The 21,603-nt window shown below is 43.2% G+C and overlaps 1 pseudogene; it reads right to left on the bottom strand.

The window, feature by feature from the left end:
• The window catches only part of LOC131397666 (sialic acid-binding Ig-like lectin 12), a 25,982-nt pseudogene extending 4,379 nt beyond the window's left edge, over positions 1–21,603 (bottom strand).

The following is a 21,603-nucleotide window of genomic DNA, read 5'->3' as shown; positions in this document are numbered from 1 at the left end:
AAATAATCTAGAATCCTTAAAAAATAGAGGTGACATTATGGAGGAAAGAATTAGCCATTTAGAGGATAGAAATATAGAAACACTTCAGGTGGAGGAAGAGAGATAACTAAGATTTTTAAAAAATGAAGGAATTCTTTGAGGAATATATGACTCAATTAGGAGAAGCAGCATAAGGATTATAGGTATTCCAGAGGGAGAATGGAGAAGAGTGACGGTTCAAAGAAATAATAGCTGAGAACATCCCAAACCTGGAGAAGGAACTGGACTTACAAAAGCGTGAAGCCTATAGATCTCCTAATTACATCAATGCTAAAAGACCTTGCCCAAGGCATATAATAGTAAAACTGGCAAAAATCAATGACAAATAAACAATAATAAAGGCAGCAAGGCAGAAGAAAATAACCTAACAAAGGAATCCCTATCAAGCTTTCATTGAATTTCTTGGCAGAAACCTTACAGGCTAGGAGAGAATGGAATGATATATTCAAAAGACTGAAAGACAAAAACCTTCAGCCAAGAATACTCTATCCAGTGAAACCATCTTTCAGGTATAATGGAGAAATAAAAACTTTCCCAAATAAACAAAAGCTGAGGAAGTTCATCACCACTACAGCTCCTTTACAAGAAATATTGAAGGAAGCTCTCATGCCTGAAACAAAAAGACAAAGGAAATAAATAGACAGACAAAATCAGAAACCTGCAGTTCTCTTTGAGAAAAGGGTAGCAAATACTTAATTGTGACTTAAAAGATAAAGAGAAAGAAAGCATCAAAAGTAACTATAAACACTTCAAATTAGTCACAAATGCACAACAAAAAAGGATTAATATGTGACAATAACTCAGAAGAGGAAGAGAAAATGGATAAAATCTGCTTAGGCTAATGGAGATAAGAGGCTATCAGAAAATGGACTGTCTCATCTAAGAGATCTTTTATACAAACCTCACAGTAACCATTAAACAAAAAATCAGAGCAGAGCCACAATTAACTTGGAAAAAAAAAAAAAAAAGAAAGAAAGAAAAGAGAAAACCACCACAGAAAACAACCAAAATGCAACGGAAGTCAGAAATACAAGAGAAGAGAGACAATGGAAATATAAAACAACTGGAAAACAAGAGATAAAGTGGCAGTGTTAAGCCCTCATATATCAATAATCACTCTAAATGTAAATGGATTGACTTCTCCAATCAAAAGACACAGAGTAGGGCCGGCCCCGTGGCTTAGCGGTTAAGTGCATGTGCTCCACTACTGGCGGCCCGGGTTCGGATCTCGGACGTGCACTGACGCACCGCTTCTCCAGGCATGCTGAGGCCGTGTCCCACATACAGCAACTGGAAGGATGTGCAACTATGACATACAACTATCTACTGGGGCTTTGGGGGAAAAAAAGGAGGAGGATTGGCAATAGATGTTAGCTCAGAGCTGGTCTTCCTCAGCAAAAAGAGGAGGATTAGCATGGATGTTAGCTCAGAGCTGATCTTCCTCATAAAAAAAAAAAAAAGACACAGAGTAGCTGGATGGATTAAAAAACAAGACCCAACAGTATGCTGCCTCCAGGAAACACATCTCAGCTCTAAAGACAAACATAGGCTCAGAGTGAAAGGATGAAAGACAATACTCCAAGCAAATGGCAGACAAAAGAAAGCAAGTGTTCCTATACTTATGTCAGACAAAGCCACCTTCAAGATAAAAAAGGCAATGAGAGACAAAGTGGAGCAGTATGTAATGATAAAAGGGACTTTCCACCAAGAGGACATAACACTTACGAATATATATGCACCTAACACTGGAGAACCAAAGTTTATAAAGCAACTTTTAATAGATCTAAAGGGAGAAGATAACACCAACCTAATAATAGGGGACCTCAACGCCCCACTTACATCAATGGATAGATCATACAGACAGAAAGCCAAGTAAATAGTAGCTTTAAATGAAACACTTGATCAGATGGACTTAATAGATATACATAGAGCATTTCATCTGAAAACAGTAGAATACACATTTTTCTCAAGTGCACATGGAACATTCTCAAAGATAGACCACATATTGGGAAACAAGGTAAGCCTTAATAAAATTAAGAAGACTGAAATCACATCAAGCATCTTTTCTGACCACAATGCTATGAAACTAGAAATGAACTAGAAGAAAAAAGCTGAGAAAGCCACAGATATGTGGAGACTAAGAAACATGCAACTGGACAACCATTGGATCAATGAAGAAATCAAAGGAGAAATCAAAAAATACCCGGAGACAAATTAAAATGAAAATATAACATACCAACACTTATGGGATGCAGCAAAAGCAGTTCTAAGAGGGAAATTCATAGCAATACAGGCCTACATCAACAAACAAGAAAAACCTCAAAAAGGTCATCTTAAAGTACACCCAAAAGAACTAAAAAATAAGAAAAAACAAGACCAAAAGTCAGCAGAAGGAGGGAAATATTAAAAATCAGAGGAGAAATAAATGAAATAGAAACTAAAATAATAGTACACAGGATCAGTGAAACAAATAGCTGGTTATTTGAGAATATAAACAAAATTGACAAACTTTTAGCCAGACTCACTAAAAAAAAAAGAGAGAAGGCTCAAATAAATAAAATTAGAAACAAAAGAGGAGAAATTACAATGGATACTGCAGAAATACAAATAATTATAAGAGAATACTGTGAAAAACTATATGCCCACAAATTGGATAACCTAGAATAAATGGATGAATTCTTAGACTCCTACAACCTCCCAAAACTGAATAAAAAAGAAATAGAGAATCTGAATAGACCAATCACAAGTAAAGAGATTGAAACAGTAATGAAAAACCTCCCGAAAAACAAAAGTCCAGGACCAGATGGCTTCTCTGGAGAATTCCACCATTCAAAGAAGATTTAATATCTATCCTTCTCAAACTATTCCAAAAAATTGAAGAAGATGGAATGTTTCCTAACTCATTTTATGAGTCCAACATTACCCTGATACCAAAACCAGAAAAGGACAACACAAAGAAGGAATATTATAGGCCAATATTGCTGGTGAACATAGATGCAAAAATCCTTAACAAAATGTTGGCAAACCAAATACAGCAATATGTTAAAAGGATCATACACCATGATCAAGTGGGATTTATACCAAGGATGCAAGAATGGTTCAACATCCACAAATCGATCAATGTGATACACCACATTGACAAGATGAGGAATAAAAATCACATGATCATCTCAATAGATGCAGAGAAAGAATTTGACAAGACCCAACACCCATTTATGATAAAAACTCTCAATAAATGGGTATAGAAGGAAAGTACCTCAACATAATAAAGGCCATATATGACAAACCCACAGCCAACATCATACTCAATGGTGAAAAACCAAAAACCATCCCTCTGAGAACAAGAAGAAGACAAGCGTGTTCACCCTTGTCACTCCTATTCAACATAGTACTGGAGGTTATGGCCAGAGCAATTAGGCAAGAAAAAGAAATAAACTGCATGCAAATAGGAAAGGAAGAAATGAAACTCTTGCTGTTTGCAGATGACATGATTCTGTATACAGAAAACCACAAAGAACCCACTGGAAAACTATTAGAAATAAACAACTAAAGCAAAGTTGTAGGATACAAAATCAGCTTCCAAAAATCAGTTGCATTTCTATACGTAGTAACGAACTAGCAGAAAGAGAAGTCAAGAATACAATCCCATTTACAATTACAACAAAAAGAATGAAATATCTAGGAATACATTTAACCAAGGAGATGAAAGCCCTATACACTGAAAACTATAAGACATTATTGAAATAAATTGGAGAAGAAATAAAGAAATGGAAAAATATTCCATGCTCATGGACTGGAAGAATAAACATAGATAACATGTCTATATTACCTAAAGCAATCTACAGATTCAATGCAATCCCAATGACATTGGTCACAGAAGTAGAACAAAGAATTTTAAATTTATATGGAACACCAAAAGACCTTGAATAGCCAAAGCAATCCTGAGAAAAATGAACAAAGCTGGAGGCATCACAATCCCAGACTTCAAAATATATTGCAATGCTATAGTAATCAAAACAACATGGATCTGGCACAAAAGCAGACACACAGATCAGTGGAACAGAATTGAAAGCTCAGAAATGAAACCACACATCCACAGTCCGTTAATCTTCGACAAAGGAGCCAAGAACGTACAATGGAAGAGGGAAAGTCTCTTCAATAGATGTTGTTGGGAAAACTGGACAGCCACATGCAAAAGAATGAAAGTAGACCATTATCTTGCACCATACACAAAAATTAACTCAAAATGGATTAAAGACTTGAATGTAAGACCTGAAACCATAAAACTCCTAGAAGAAAATATAATCAGTACACTGTTTTTTTTTTATAATTTTATTTATTTATTTATTTTGCCCCCAAAGCCCCAGTAGATAGTTGTATGTCACAGTTGCACATCCTTCTAGTTGCTGTATGTGGGACGCAGCCTCAGCGTGGCGGGAGAAGCGGTGCATCTGTGCGCGCCCAGGATCCGAACCCGGGCCACCAGCAGCAGAGTGCGGGCACCTAACTGCTAAGCCACGGGGCCGGCCCAGTACACGCTTGACATCGGTCTTAGCAGCATATTTTCGAATACCATGTCTACTCAGGGAAGGGAAAGAAAAGAAAAAATTAACAAATGAGACTACATCAGACTATAAGGCTTCTGCAAGGCAAAGGAAACCATGAACGAAATGAAAAGACAACCCACCAACTGGGAGAAAATATTTGCAAATCATATATCTGAGATGGGGTTAATTTTGAAAATATGTAAAGAACTCACCCAACTCAACAACACAAAAACAAACAACCCAATAAAAAAATGGGCAGAGGAGATGAACAGACATTTCTCCAAAGATATACAGATGGCCAATAGACACATACAAAGATTCTCAGCATTGCTAATTATTAGAGGAATGCAAATCAAAACTACAATGAGATATCACCTTACACCTGTCAGAATGGCTATAATTACTAAGCCAAAAAAATAACAGATGTTGGAGAGGATGTGGAGAAAAGGGAACCCTCATACACTGCCAGTGGGAATGCAAACTGGTGCAGCCACTATGGTAAACACTATGGAGACTTCTCAAAACATTAAAAATAGAAATACCATATGATCCAGTTATCCCACTACTGGATATTTATCCAAAGGACTTGAAATCAACAATCTGAAGAGATTTATGCACCGCTATGTTCATTGCAGCATTATTCACAATAGCCAAGACATGGAAGCAACCCAAGTGCCCTGCTACAGAGGAATAGATAAAGAACATGTGGTACGTACATATGATGGAAAACTACTCAGCAGTAAAAAACAACAAAATTGTCCCATTTGCACAACATGGTTGGACCTTGAGGGTATGATGTTAAGCAAAATGAGCCAGAAAGAGAAAGACAAATGCATGATTTGCACGATTTCACTCATATGTGGAAGGTAAACAAACACAAGGATAAAGAGAACAGACTGGTGGTTACCAGAGGGGAAGGGGGCTGTGAGGAGGGTGAAAGGGGTAAAAGGGCACATATACATGGTGATGGATAAAAATGAGACTACTGGTGGTGAGCACAATGCAGTCTATACAGAAATTGGTAAATAATAATGTACACCCAGATTACACAATGTTATAAGCCTTTATGATTTCAATAAAGTCAGTGAAACAAAAAAAGAATTATAAGGAAATTTAAAATAAGCAAAATGAGATGACTGGCTGTCTCCAATGGAAAACTAGGCATTCTATAGAGCACACCCTTCTGGAGTTATCTCATTCTAGTATTTTATTACCTTTGAGCTATTTTACAATACTATAGTTTGTGGATAAGTAATAGCAATACAAATAGCTCATGTCCACAGACATGCACATTCTGTCTGCTGGCGGGCACTTGAAATGCCCCACCAAGTCAGTTTTACATGCATTCACAAATTTATTTCAAGATTCCTTTATTCCAGATAAATTTGTGCTTCTTTCAGTTCTGCCTGGTTCTCGTATTAATGAGTTAAATAAAACGGGGAGTTGCTGTTCAATGCTTATAAATTTCAGCCATGGAAAGGGAAAAGTTCTAGAGATCTGCTGTACAAAATAGCGCCTATAGTTAACAATAGTGTACACTTAAAAATTGGTGAAAAGGGTAGATCTCATGTTATGTGTTTTTTTGCCACAAGAAAAAAATGTTTTATTTCATTTTATATCTATATGAAAGTCATAATTTTCCCTCTTGTAATATATTATATTTTGATAGCATAAGTGAACAAATTTGTATGTGTCTCTGTGCATGTGTTTTCTTTTTGGTTTATGATGTGTTCTAGGCATTAGAGACAGGTCCCCCTGGGCCAAATAAGATGGACCATGTAACACCTTGGCCTCACCTTAAAGGATTTTAGTCATTCCCATTTGGCAACTGGGAGACACTGAAGGATGGACACTGTTGGGTTTTAGAATCCACTCTGGCTTCTCTGTGGGGAACAGATTGGAGGTGGGCAGAGAGCAGGTGAGGAGATGAGTCTCCTTAACCATGTATTTAAGTTCCCACTGTAGAAGGTGAATCCTTGGAGGCAAGAAGGTGTGTCTCTCACAAGTGCTGTAGACTTGCCTTGAACACAGTAATGATAAATTACATAGTAGGTGATAGATACGTGCCAAATAACAGGTATCCCAAATCTACATACAGGTAAATACACAAGTGGCAGAATCTTGCATAAGGTATTGCTTTAATATTGGTAAAGAAAATGGCATATGTATGTCCTTCCTCTTCCTGCATCTACTCACTTGTAACCAAAGGGAACAGTTTGGGAGCCCAGAAGTGAGAGGTGAACAAGTTTGTTGTTTTTCTGTGTAGAGGCAGAGCCAACTCAGTAAAGGGCTTCCACAATGTGCAGAGGTGGGTTAGGGGTGGGGAGAGAGGTTTGGGAGACAATGATCATGGTGTCCCCATCTTTTGCCTTTCTTTTTGGGCTCTCATGTCCAGGACCTTCCCCTGTTCTAAGAGGCAAAGAGCTCAAGGTTTTCTCATCCTTCCTTTTCCAGCCCCCAACCCTTCCAGGAAAGAATAGGAGTGAGGTCAGAGTCCCATAGAATGCCATAGGGAAGGAGGAAGTCAGCCACCAGTGGGCACTGCTGAGCAGGGTGAGGACCCACAGAGGAGCACACATAGTGTAATGCTGAGAGAGTGTGAAGTTCCTGTTCCCAGCTCTATCAGGACCCAGGTCTCTTGTACCATTTACATTCCTGCCGCTTCACGACTCTGGGGCTCAGGACAACCTGGACCAGTAACTGCAGGAAGTGCCTGGGCAGAACTGGGGTGGGAGCCCTGGAGTGGCTGAGACCACCTAGTGAGAGACCAGAAGGCTCCAGACAGAAATGTGAAAAAATGCAGAAAGAGGAAAAACCTGTCCCAGAATGAAAGTGAAAATCAGTTCAGATTGAGAAAGACAGTGAATTCCTGCAGGGGTGGGTGGGGTTCAGCGTGAGTTGGGGGGACAGCCACAAAATTAAAAGGAAAGTTTATTTCTCTCAAGGTCTTACAACAACTGTAAAACAGTATAAAGACTCCTTCTTTGAGTGATTAATGCTGTCATACCAATGATGCCCTGAGACTGGCTTGTTATTCCATCTAATTACTGGGGACACTCCTGGATAAACCATTCTCACCACAGGACAACATCGAATCCCTAGCTAACACCTGAGGGGACTAAGAACAGGAGTCTGAGGATGACGGCATGCCCTGGAAGGTCTCGGACACCCCTGACCAGTGTCATTGACAGAGGGTGTCACTAGACCCTTTCCTAGGCTCCCCCCACTCTGCACTGGGGGCTGGTAAATGGTTAGAGCCCAGGGGGCTCCATTCACCAGGAGACGCTCTGGCCCTTGGGGACACCAGATGGCAGGGCAACAGGTGCTGTCTGTGGTGCTAAAACAGGGTCAGGATTGGAGCTTAGGTAACTCCCAACTCTGCAGAAGGGTATGAGCTGAGGTTTAAGGTCCCAGTTTGGGGCCAGGAGGGCAAAGAGATGCGGATGGATGGAGCCAGGGGAGGAGCAGACAATCAGGAGTGGGTGGTGCTGGTCTCCTCTCTCTGCTCCTTCTCCCACCTCTCCTGTTCACTCTCAGCCATTGTCCCTTCTGTGGACAATGTCTGTCTGCCCCACCTGGCTGAGCCACAGGGGAAAGGGGATGTTATTGCTGAGGTTTTATGTTTACTGGCCTCTGTACTGCTCCTTTAAATAACTTGCTTCATGCCAGCCTCAAAAATTAAAAAAATTTCTGAAAATGAGGAGGCTAGTCTTCACATTTGACAAAGGAGAAAATTGAGTGTCAGGGTCAGGAATATCAAACACCATGCCTGGATGCCTTCCTCCCATTCTGTCCACCCGCCCTAGTGCCTCATGGAAGGGAAGAATAGTCTCCCACCTGACGGAGAAGGTAAGTGCTTCCTGGACACTTATTTCTGTCCCCAGTCGATTCCCCTTGTCGGTGGCGTAGGACTCTCTTGATATTGTCAGAGGGGCTCTCCTTCTGTCCAGGAGAGGATTGAGCCTACCTGGCTGCCTTGTGTGTCTCAGTCAGGATTTGGGAAATGGCAAATCTGAGTGTCCTTACTCTGTTGGGTGGGAGCCTGAGATTCCCTGCCTCTGTATTGTTCCTCCAGTCCTGGGGTCCTAAACCAGCTCTCCTTCTTGCCACGTTCCAGAATTCTCCTTTGGTTGTCTCTTGCACCATTTACAGGACTTCTAGTTGTGAATAGAGGGGAGAAACAGGGAACAATGGGTCGATGCCACCTTGTCTGGATTGTAAGCCTAACCATCAATTTTTAATGTTTTCAACAGACAGGTTGACGCATATGAGTCGCCCTGACATTATCATAAATAGAAGTCTGACTCAATTGTGCCTTCTGCATGTAGGGCAGGAGGAGGTTAGGTGTCAGATCTTTTTTTACACCTCACCAGAGTCTTCCGTTTCTTTATTTAAGGATCACTTTATGAACTTATGGCAAAACACTTTGTCTCTGTCATGGTTTGGGTGTTTCTGGTGAATTTTGGGTGATTTTTGTTTAAAGTGGTTCTTATTAAAATTGAAATATTATCAAGTTTTTTAGCAGAAAGAGTATGCGCTCCTGCTTCCCTCTACCTTCTCAACCCAGATATATATTTCTGACCTCATTTTGAAGGATAAGCTGGTGTTAGCCAGATGATGACATGATAATGGACCTTCCTGGAGGAGGGATGTGGATGCACAGAGACAGTGAGGAGTGCATCAGAATGGGGGCACTTAAAGAATGACTTGAGGGATTGATGGGTTAGGATATGGCAATGGAGAAGTAGGCAGAGTGAGATGAAGAACAACTTAGAATAGAGGTCAGAAAACAACAGCCCATGTGCTGCCTGCTTTTGTAAATAAAATTTTGTTGGAACACAGCCACATTAATTCATTTTCAGATTGTCTATGGCTGCTTTTGTGCTGCAAACATGGAGTTGAATTGTTGCAACAGAGACCATACAGCTGGCAAAGCCCAAAATATTTTGTATGTGACTCTTTACAAAAAAAGTTTCCTGACCCCTGGCTTAGAATGTCAAGTTTAGAAGCTTTTAAATTATTCTTTTCAGCTGAGGAGATAGAAAAGTATTTTGACTATGTTCAGCTCTGAGTTTTAGGAAATTTTCTACATGTTAATAGCTTATTTTGCCAAAGCAGGACTAGTAGGTGGCAGGCAGGATGGAAAGGGAAGATTCAGGAGTGGAGAGAGATGATACTGGAGGCCAAGTCAGGGCAGGGATCCACGGGAGGACTTTGAGTAGAGAGTGAACTGACATGTTGCTGATGTGGTGTCCGGGGCAGAACACATCCAGCCTCTGGGTGAAATGTGACTAAGGCCTTTCTGTTCAAGAGAGAAGGAACCAGGATGCACCAACTCTCACAATGTACCAGGACTTCGCTGAGTGTTTTCCATAGGTACTTTTATTCAATGTTCACAGCAACCCTGTGAGCTAGGGCTTACTACATCCATTTCACAAAAGAGGAAACCAAGACATGAAAGGGCAAGGTGGCTTGCCTGATGTCCTACTCTTAGTAAATAAAAGAGCATGGATTTGATCCCTGGTCTCTCTGATTGGAAAGCCTAATAAGGTTCTTGTGTAGCAGGAAACGCACATATAATTCTCGATAAACTCATTGGATATGGGGATGTCAAGTCTCCAAGAATTGGTCTTTGGGTCCTCCTTCCTGGAGGGGATGTGGGCACTCCGGCTGAGACTGATGCTCCTGTTGGTTCCTCGCTCGGTGGTGTAGGTGCCTTCCTGAGGATTCATCCTGTTAAAACAGAAGGAGGCATAACACAGCTTCTGCTCCATCCCCAAGGCTGATCCAGTCCCTGCAGAGCTTGTGGGGTCAGCAGGGCTGTCTAACTTGGACTCCTGCTGATGACCCTGTGTGGAGATCAGAGAAGTGGGACAGAGCAGAGCAGTTGTGCCTGTGGGGGGCGGGGAGGTTGGTGAGCAGGGAGAAGACAGAGAGGGTCCATGAAGTGAATTTGATTCTGACACAACATTTATTCATTCTTCCATTCTTTTAACAAACATTTCTTAAGGTCCCATTAATTCAGTTATCCAACAAGCATAGCGCTTATTTGTTGCTTTCCAGTTATACTGAACACGCACATACACTTGTGTGGAAAATACTATTATTTCACAGAGAAAGAAACTAAGTATCAGACAAGTTAGGTACTTCCAAGGTCACACATCCACTGATCATGGTCTCTTTGAGTTCTCCTGTGTACCAGGCACTGGATACACAAGAAAGTCATTATGAAAATCTACTTCTCCTCCTGTTTGTCCCTCCTTTACTCGCACACTATCGCACTCACAAGTGCGATCTGACACCAGATGTGTCAGAAGACTTGTGAGTCTTTTTTATCCCCACAACAAGCAATTCTCTGTGACACCAGCTGGGTGTTCTACAATTGAACTCAATTCTGACACTCTGTACTTGGAGATAGTTAACCGCTCAGTCTGACAAGGTTCTCCCCTTTCAGACGCCAATCTCAAGTCCAGGTTGTAACCTGTGCTTCTCACCAACTGACTATTAATTGGAGGTTCCCATTGCTCCGTCCTTGGGTTCAATTAATTTGCTAGAGTGGTTCAGAGAATTCAGGAAAACAGTTTACCTACTGTGTACCAGCTTATTATAAAAGGGAATGATAAAGGATACAGATGAACATCCAGACGGAAGAGATGCATAGGGGAAGGTAGGTGGGAAGGGACTTGGATCTTCCATGTTTTCTCTGAGTGCACCACCCTCCCAGCACCTCCATGTGTTCACTAACTTGGAAGCTCCCCAAACTCCATACTTTTGGGATTTTCATGGCAGCTCCCTCACACAGGCATGATCAATTATTAACTAAATTTCCAGCCTCTCTCCACTCTCTGGAGAATGGAGTTAGGAATGAAAATCCCCATCCAGGGTTCCACCAAGAGTCATCTCATTAAAACAAAGACAGTGCTCTCACCCAGGAAGCCAAGGGATTTAGGAGCACAACCATTTTCTGCTGCACTCATTTCTCAGCTCTAGATTTACTGCAACATTTCTCAAGAGTCTTTCCACTTCCTCCCCTCCCATCTCTCTTGATGTCACTCCAATCAGGATATCTGCCTCTACCTGTCTACCAGATCTGCTTTTGTCAAGATCAGCTGTGATACCACTTAGCTAAATTTAAATGGTCATTTCTCAGACCCTACCCTACTGGAATTATTAGTGTTTGAAACCACTGAACACTCTCTCCTTCTTGAAGCTCCATCTCCCCTTGGCCACAAGGACCTAACCCTACATCCTCCTGGTAATTTATTTTTTCTCGGTGGTTTTCTTGCTGTTTCCACCTTATCTCCCTGACTCTAAATGCTGGAGGGTCCCAGGAGCCTTCTCTTCTTTGTGGTTTCATCCATTATCAGAATTTGATGTGAAGGACTCCCAAACCTCTGTGTCTCACACCTGAGCCCTTCTCCTGAGCTCCAAACTCTTGCCATCTACCTGTCACCTTCACTTGGAAGTCTCAGAGGTACCTCAAACTTATAGTAAACAAAATAAAGTTTGATCCCCATATTGAAAATATCCTTCTCCTACAGAGTTGGCAATTTCAGGAATTGGCTAATGAATTCTTGAAGTTGCTCATGGCAACTACATTGGAGTCATCTTTGGTATCTATGGACATTTATGAACATCTATGACATCTACAGCTCTATGGACATCCATAAAATCTATGGATATCTGTGATGTCCCTGGACATCTATGGGGTCATTTTGACATCCATGGACATATATAACATCTATGGACATGTGTGACTTCTATGGACACCTATGGAGTCATCCTTGACATCTATGACACCAATGAGGTAGAGGCAGTGAGCTATCTTTGAGCATACTCCACATGTACTCTATCACTCCATTAATAAATGCTTTTTATTCCACCTTCAAAAAGTATCTGGAACCCAACTTCTTCACATTAGATTACTCATTATTACCCCAGACTAAGTCTTTCTACGGACTCCATTGTGTCCCCCCAAATTCATATGTTAAACCCCCAAAGTGACTGTATTTGGAGAAAGGGCCTTTAAAGAGATAATTAAGTTTAAGTGAAGGCGTTAGAATAGGGTCCAAAACGACTTATATTCTTGTAAGAAGAAGAGACCCTAAAGATGTGTGTGCACAGAGAAAAGTCCAAGTGAGGACATAGCTGGAAGGCAGCCATCTGTAAGCCAAGGAGAGAGTTTTCAGGAGAAAGCAACCTTGCTGTCACCTTGGTCTTGGACTTCTAACCATCAGAACTATGAGAAAATAAATTTCTATAGCTTAAGTAACCCAGTCTATGGTATCTTGTTATGGCAGCCCCAGTAAACTAATACAGTCTGCATCATCTCCTGCCTGGATTATTTGAGTGTCTTCCTTATCTAACTTCCTCTCTTTTACCCTACCTTGATACAGGATTTCTCAACACAGCTGCCAGAGTGATCTCATTAAAATGACTGTCAGTTCATGTCTGTGAAATACTAGAATATATCTTTATATATCTATTTCTGTATCTAATATAGATTTTGAATACACATAGATGATACAGATATAGATGATATGAGTTTAGGAATAGATATAGATATGTATACGTGATGAAGCCTCCATGAAAATCCCAATAGTATGAGGTTCCAGGTTGGTGAACACGTGAGGTGCTGGGAGAGTGGCGCTCCTGGAGAGGACATGGAAGCTCTTTGCCCCTTCCCACATACCTTGCCCTATGCATCTCTTCATCTGGATGTTCATCTGTATCCTTGATCATGTCCTTTTAAAATAAGTTGGTACACAGTAGGTAAACTGTTTCCCTGGATTCTGTGAGCCACTCTAGCAAGTTAATTGAACCCAATCAGGGAGTCATGGAAACTTTCAATTTACAGCCAGTTGGTCAGAAGCACAGGTGACAACCTGGACTTGAGATTGGCATCTGAAGTGTGGAGAGGGGACAGTATTGTGGGAATGAGCCTTTACCCTTTGGAATCTGATGCTATCTCCAAGTAGATAGTGTTAGAATTGAGTTAAATTGTAGGTCACCCAGCTGGTGTTGCAGAGAATTGCTCAGTGTGGGGAAAACCACCACACATCTGATGTCAGAAGTTTCAGGAGTGAAGTGTTCTGTGTAAGTAGCAAAGGAGGCACACACAAAAGTTGTCACTCTTCTCAAAATACATAAGTAATGATGGTGAACTGCAGGACCCTGCAATATTTGCTCCTCCATGCCTCTCCATCCTCATTCCCTCCCCACCATGATCCAGTCCCGACCCCCACAGAGCTCTGCTTTACAAACACTGTCTTACTTGCTGTTTCTCCAACACATCAGGGATGCCCCAACCTCAGAGTCCTAGCACCTGCAGCTCTGTCTGTTTAGAGCCCTCGGTGATCCTCTCTCAGTGCTCACACTGCACTCCTTCACCTCCTGCAAGTGTTTTCTCAAAGATTGCAGCCCCCAGGACAGTTCCTCCTCGTTCGCCCATTTTATTTCCCTCAGAGCACTTATCTCCTATATATTTTCACTCCTTATTTATTCGTTATTTTCACCCTCCTCCCCAATGAATGTAAGTCATCGACAGCAGGGACATTTACATTTGTAACACATGTATTTGTAAAAACACAGATGTTACCCAAGCCCTCAGACAATCGACAAGTGGGAGATCGTTGCTGAAGGAGTAGATGAATGCATGGGAGATTGCTGACTGTGTACTGAAAACCCTTACAGCAGTGACCATACTAGTCAGAGCTAAATAAAGAAATGAAAGTCAGGCTCAAAGGATGAGCAGGAGGAGGGAGGAGTGAAGCACACCCAGAACCCTGTGGGATGCTGAAAGTCTTTGTCCTTCATTCCTTCAAGGGAGGGTGTCTGAATCTCCTCTCCTGTCCTCCATGGCCCCTGTCCCTCAGGGTCAAAGGTGATCTTTCTTACCTGCAGAGTGGGGTGGAACTTGGGAGTTCTCAGAGCTTCAGGTCAGACCCAGACAGCTCTCCTTACCCTGCCTGGCCATGCCTCCTGGGAAGCCAACACCTAGGGTGATGGATGTGTTTCTGTGCTTCACCTGTCAACAGTTTGATGGACTGTGTGTCCTGGTAGCATATTGCATATTTTCTCAAAAAAAAAAAAAGAAAGAAGCAACAAGTCTTTTCAAGTTACACAACTTGAAACTCTGCTCCCATTAAACAAAACTTCTCATTTGCCTCCACCACCCAGGCCCTATCAACCAGTGTCCCATTTTCTGTCTCTAGGAATTTGACTGCTTTAGATGCTTCATATTAGTGGAATCGGACAGTGTTTGCCTTTATTGTTACTAGTTTATTTCACTTACCATAATGTCCTCAAGCTTCATCCATGTGGTAGCATATGTCAGAATTCTTTCCTTTTTAAGGCTGAATAATATTCCATGGTAGGAATAGATCACATTGTGTCTATCCCTCCATCTGTTGAGGAACATTTGGTTTGCTTCCACCTTTTGGTTTTTGTGAACAAAATGCTGTGAGCATGAGTGTGCAAATATCTCTGAGTCCCTGCTCTCTATTCTTTTGGATAAATACTCAGAACTGCAATTGTTGGATCATATGGTAATTTTATTTTTAATTTTTTGAGGAACCACTATTCTCTCACCACGCCCTCTTGTTTTTGTTTCTTTGTTTGTTTGTTTTACCTCATCTGTTGTCATCACCTTACACTGACTGTACATGTTAACATCTCCACTTTGGACCCCTCTCCTGACCTCCAGATGTTTCTATCCAACTCTTTCGCTGACATTCTCAGTTGGCTTTCAAGTAACTTCTCAGAATGATCAGCAACCTTCAAAACCCTACTCTCTGTCGTCCTTCATGGAACACAGCTGCATCCGTCCAGTTGCTGAGAGGAAAGATTTCAGCACCATCCTTGCTCCTCTCTTTCCCCCATTTACCACATCCACTAGAAAATTCAGTCATCTTGACCTTCAAAATGTTTCCCAAATATATCCTCCCCACCTACACAATGTCCTTGGTCCATGGTGTCACCACCTCCTGCCTGAAGTACCCAGCAATGACGTGTCACATCTGCTTCTGAACATAGCAGCCATTGGGGTCCTGCTAATTTGAGGGTCTAGTCATGTGTTTGCGCCCCTGAAAGGCTTCCAGAATCAGCACTCACCTGCACTGGTCTTCCACGGGGTCCGCACCATCCTCCCTGTGCTGTCAAACATCGGACCCTTGTCTCTACCACACACCACGCCTGCTTCTGCCTCAGCACCATGGCACTCACCCCTCCCTGTTCTCCATCTTCCTGGAATACTTTTCTCTTAGAGAAACACAGAGCCTGCTTCCTCCCTGCCTTCAAGTCTTTGTTCAGACATCGCCTCCATCAGATCACACTCTCTGATACAGAAAACCTACCCCATTATGTCACAGACTCTTTTCCTGGAGGGATTTCCCCCAAACATGTATCGATATCTGATGTGCTGTAATTTTATTTATTTTTTCTTCTTGTCTCCATAATGACAGCTTTTTGATTTAAAAAGTGCGTCTTTTTCCTTGTTTTACTGTGGTAAAATAGCCATAAAATAAAACTTGCCATTTTTAACATTTTATAGGGTACAATTCAGTGACACTAGGTACACTCACAATGTTGTGCAACCATCACCACTGTCTATTTGCTGAACTCTTCTGGCATCCCACACAGCAACTCTGCACAGTTACACAACAACTCCCCATCCCCCATCCCCTGGTTCTGAGCAGCCACCATTCTACTTTCTGTTTCTATGAATTTGCCTTCATAGGCAGCTCATAGAAGAAGAATCATGAAATACCGGTCCTTTTCTGTTTGGCTCCTTTCATTTACCATGTTGTTTTCAAGGTTCACCTACGTTGTAGCATGTGTCAGAATTTCATTCATTCCTCTTAGGGATCAATGATATTTCAATGCATGTATATACCACGTTTGGTTCATCCATTCTTCTAGCTGATGGACACTAGGGTTGGTTCCACTGTTACTGTGAATAACGCTGCTGTGAACAACGGTGTCAAGTGTCTGTTGCGTCCATGCTCTCAATTCTTTTGAGTACACAGCTAGAAGTGGAAGTGCTGGGTCATATGGTAATTCTGTGTTTAACTTTTGGAGGAAATTCCAAAGTGTTTTCCATGAGGCTGCACCATTTTTCCTTCCCACAAGCAATGCATGAGTGTTTCCATTTGTGCAAGTCTTCACCAACACTTGTTCTTTTCTATCTTTTTTTTTTAAATACATAATAGCTGTCTTAATGGGTGAAGTCACATTTCACTGTGGTTTTGATTTGCATTCTCTAATGACTAATGACGTCGACCATCTTTACATGTGCTCCTTAGTCATTTCTGTATCTTCTTTGCTGAAGTGTCTCTTTGAATTCTTTGGGTGACAGTGGGTTTTGAAGTTGTGTTCACTGATGTACCGCTGGCCCCTATGACAATGCTGGCATGTGGTAGGTGTGCAATAACACTTGTGAAATGAGTCTACGAGTAAATAAATGACTGAATGTCCCTCTGCTAAGGATCATACAGTGATACACACACATTCACACACATTCACACATACAACTTTAGGTGGCATTTAACACTGAGGCTGAAGGATGAGCAGGACTTGGAGAGGCAGGAATGGGGAGGGAAGGGCATTTCAGGAGAAGGAATTGCTCATGCAAAGTCTCAGAGTCACAGAGGTCTTGGCGCAGCTGTGGGTGGAGACATTGCCAGATTCAGGGAGAGGGAGGAATCTGGGGGAGAGTCCAGCAGGGGACAGACCACTCCAGGCCTTCCAATCCACCCTGTGGTGTTTGCAGCTGGGTCTCTGGTCATGGAGAGGACACATAACTGTTCACACTGTGCTGGAAGTGGACCATGATGGTCTCTGGCAGGAGGTGAGTTGGGTTTAGAGACCCAGGGAAGAGATGAGTCCCCAGGAGCTACCAGGGTCAGGATGAGGAACCAGTGAGCTGAAGGGCATTGGGGGGTTGGGGTCCAGTGTGCAGCCCCTGGACACTCACTCTGCAGGGACAGGCTCAGAGAGAAGTGCTGGGAGCCCAGAGGGTTCTGAGCTCGGCAGGTGAATTTCCCTTCATCTCTGACGTGTACTCGAGGCAGTTCCAGCACCCCAGTGTTCAAGGGCTGTGAGGGGCTAGAGGGTCAGGCTCCCCTGGGCCCAGCTCAGCCTGGCAGGTGGGTTGCTGTTGACAACACAGACCAGGAGCAAGGACTGGCTGTCCAGAACTGAAAGAGATGAGCCACTCTCCAGGACTGTGGGTGCTGGAGAAAAAGAGACAGACGGTCAGAGACACATAGAGGTCCAGAGAAAGGGAAAGATGCAGAAGGAGACCGGCTGAGAGGGACAGACTCAGACACACAGACTGAGAGAGACCCAGACTCTGCGAGAGGGACCCAGAGAGAGGTAGTGAGTAGGGGCCCAGATCACTGCTCAGGCCCCATTCTATCTGCACTCGATGTAGATTCATCTCTGTCCTGATGGGCTGTCTGGCTGAATTCAGGCCCCAGGAAGTACAGAGGGAGTGTCTTGGGCTTTATAAGATGTCCTACAAGGTGTCAGCCCTGCCCTGGATCCCTCATCCCCTTCACTCAGAACCCAGATTGACCCTGAAAACCCTTTTCCTTCAGTTTTCTCTAATTTGACACAAGTTGACTGATTTAACGAGGTGTCTCTGAGGGGGCTCACTCTTAGAAACTACCAGTCTGGTGGGGAGTGGGGACTCTGGGACAGATGCTGACACCACATGACACATGTGATGGTGGTGACACTTGGCTGCAGGGGCTCTGAGGATAGCAATGTAAATGAGACGGCAGGGCCAAGAGGGCTTCCTGGAGGAGAAAGCATCTGAAATCAAGAGTGGGGGTTAAGCAGGGGCAGTAAGATGATGCTGAGAGTGTGGAAGGGAATTGCAGGAAGGAGGAACAGAGAGTGCAAAGATGACCAAGGCCTGTGCATGTCCAGGGAAAAGCAAATAGGTCTGCAGAGTTGAAGCGAAAGGGAGTGAGGCACGGGGTGGCTTTTCAGAGACAAGGCCACAGGAGGAAAAGCAGGGAGTTGTTTTTATAAACTCAAAGTGGGAAATGCAGAAGCCATAGAGAAGAGATTGATAAATGTGACCATAGACATAAACAGATCGCTAAGCATTGTAGCAATTACTGACCAGCAATAAAAAGGTAACAGCACACTGAGTAAAGTGCTCACAAATCCTATCACAGAACAATGGCTAATTCCTCTCGCTTGAGAAAAGTTTCCAAGATTGAGTAATAAAAAGTCAACTCACTCAGTAGAAGACTAGCAGGGACTATGAAGAGACAGTTCACTGAATAAAAGAAACACAAATGACTCTTCATCAGATAAAATCACGTGCAACATCATGCATAGCAAAAGAAATGACAACTAAAACCACACGGAGATTCCAGTGTTCACCTGATATGGTCAAAGATGTAAAAGTTCCCCCACTCCCGGTTTGGTGAGGCTGAGAGAACACACACACTTCACCCATCCTGGAGGGGATGTCAGCTTGTCCACTCTCGATGGAGAACAGTTTAGCCAATTTCTCAAAAATAGAGGATGTGGAGAAAAGGAACCCTTGTGCACTGCTGGTGGGAATGTGAATTAGTGCAGTCACTATGGAAAACAGTATGGAGGTTCTTGAAAAAGTAAAAATAGAAATACCGTATGACCCAGCAATTCCACTTCTGGATATACATCCAAAGAAAATGAAAACACTAATTTGAAAAGATATATGTACTCCTATGTTCATTGCAGCATTATTCACAATAGCCTAGACTTGGAAACAACCTAAATGCCCATTAACTGATGAATGGACAAAGAAGATGCGGTATATATACCATGTAATACCACTCAGCCATAAAAAAGAAGGAAATCTTGCCATGTGTGACAACTTGGATGAATCTTGAGGGCATTATGCTAAGTCAGCTAAGTTAGACAGAGAAAGACAAATACCGCATGATCTCACTTACATGTGGGATCTAAAAAAGAAAAAAAAAAAAGAAGCTCATGGATACAGAGAAGAGATTGGTGGTTGCCAGAGATGGGGGTTTGAGGGTACAAGCTTCCAGGTATAAAGGAACTAACTCGTAGGGATGTAATGTACAGCATGGTGATTATAGTTAACAATACTGTATTGCATATTTGAAAGTTGCCATGAAAGTAGATGTTAAAAGTTCTCATCTCAAGGAAAAAAAGTTCTGTAACTATGCATGGTGAGGGATGTTAACTAGACTTATTGTAGTGATCATTTCACAATGTATACAAATATCGAATCATTATGTCGTACACCTGAAAGTAATTTATGTTATATGTCAATTATACCTCAATTAAAAAGATAGAAAGAACACATAACCCAGTGCTTGAACTTTTAAGAATTTATTCCAAAGGCATACACACAACACACACACATACACACATGAGAAAGTAGATATGACATTGTTCATCGCAGCATTTCAGTCAGTAGTAAAAAATTAATACCATGGTATTCCTTTACAGAAGATGCATTCAGAATCAGATCCATCCAGGCCATGGAAGACTGCACAGTCACAGAGAAGAATGAGGACAGTCTGTACGACTGATGTCAAAGGACTCCTAGGATCCTTTAGGTGAACAAACCAAGGCTCAGAGCAGCCTATGGACATTGGTCACTTCCCAGGAGGGGATTGGGCATCTGAGGACAGACTCTGCTGTGCATTTTGAATTTTTAGCCATGTGACTATATCACCTGTCCAAAAATACTTAAATAAACAATTGTTAGGGAAAATAAAAAGACAAGGCTGGAGGAGTCATCAGGAGACAGATGACAAAGGGCCTCGAGACGTGGGCTCTACCCTGTGAATGCTGCCCTGTTCTCCTTTTGGAGCTGAGAAGGGGGGTGGAGAAGTCTGAGGAGAGTGAGAGGCTGATGGGGAGAGCTACTCACAGCAGCCATGGGGGCTGAGGATGGGAGGGTCCATTGGGTTCACCCACAAGAGAGTCTCTGGTCACTGGGGTGAGTCCAGGGTGAGGCAGGGAACTGGCCCTACCCTGAGCTGGAAGAGGCCCTGCTCCCTACAACTGTTTCTTTGGAGGACAGTGACAGTCAAGTTCTGTGGAGAGTCTGGGACAGAAAGACATGGTGGCCCTGCATCAGTGGTGAGGGCTGGGTGTACATGGGCCCTTGTCCCCAGGAGCTGCATAAATGGGACAAGAGTGGAGGTGGGCATCCTTGTGACCCCCTCCCAGCCTGGATTCTGGGACCCAACACCAGTGTCTGAGGCCCTAGCCCCCATGCCTACTGCCTTCAAGACCCCAATAGGGTACCGGTTGTTTTGGCCCAGGACTCACAGGACACGTTGAGGTGGATGGTCCTGGTGGTGAGGATGTCAGGCATGTGAGTCAAAGCTGGTGAGGTGACAGGGAGACATGGGGGTCAGGAAGGAGGGTTCGAGGTTCGGCCCTGAGAGAAGCCTCAGACTTTGGTCCAGCTCCTCCTTCTGAGCCCTGACACTCTGTACCCCCCAACCCTCTCCTAGGATGGAGAGTCCCATCCCAACCCTGCCCTGACACCCCCATGTCCTTCCCTTGTGGCCTCTCCTGGAACCCACTGCTTACCCGTCACATGCACGGACAGATGGTTAGATATGTAACTCCATTTTCTACTTCCTGTCTCCACTCGAAAAAAGCACGAACTGTTGTGCCTCCTCCTGGCATCTCTGATGTCCAGGGAGCAGTTGTAGGCCTGGGGTCCCCGAGGAGGCAGAATCAGCACTGGGTCTCTTGCACTTCACAATCTGGGTTGTTTGTGGCCAGGAGCATCCTGGTCTGTATTGGTCCCTTCCAGAAACCAGAAGCCGTGAGCTGGGGCAAAGACAACCCAGACATTCCAGGGGTAGGAGAAGGACCAGGGCATGAACATGCACAGGCCTTCATGAACCATCCCTGACTCCTGCACTTCTAGCCAGTAATCCTCCCCTGGTTCCCCCTGGCCCTCGGCCCCCTCCCTCCACCACAGCAGGGCCAGCAGCGGCAGCATGTCTGGGGTTGGCAGTGC

The sequence above is a fragment of the Diceros bicornis genome, chromosome 34, assembly GCF_020826845.1.
Source record: "Diceros bicornis minor isolate mBicDic1 chromosome 34, mDicBic1.mat.cur, whole genome shotgun sequence".
Taxonomy (NCBI): Eukaryota; Metazoa; Chordata; class Mammalia; order Perissodactyla; family Rhinocerotidae; genus Diceros; species Diceros bicornis.
Note: the sequence above shows the minus strand (reverse complement) of the source record. Positions and strands in the feature narration are given on the sequence as shown.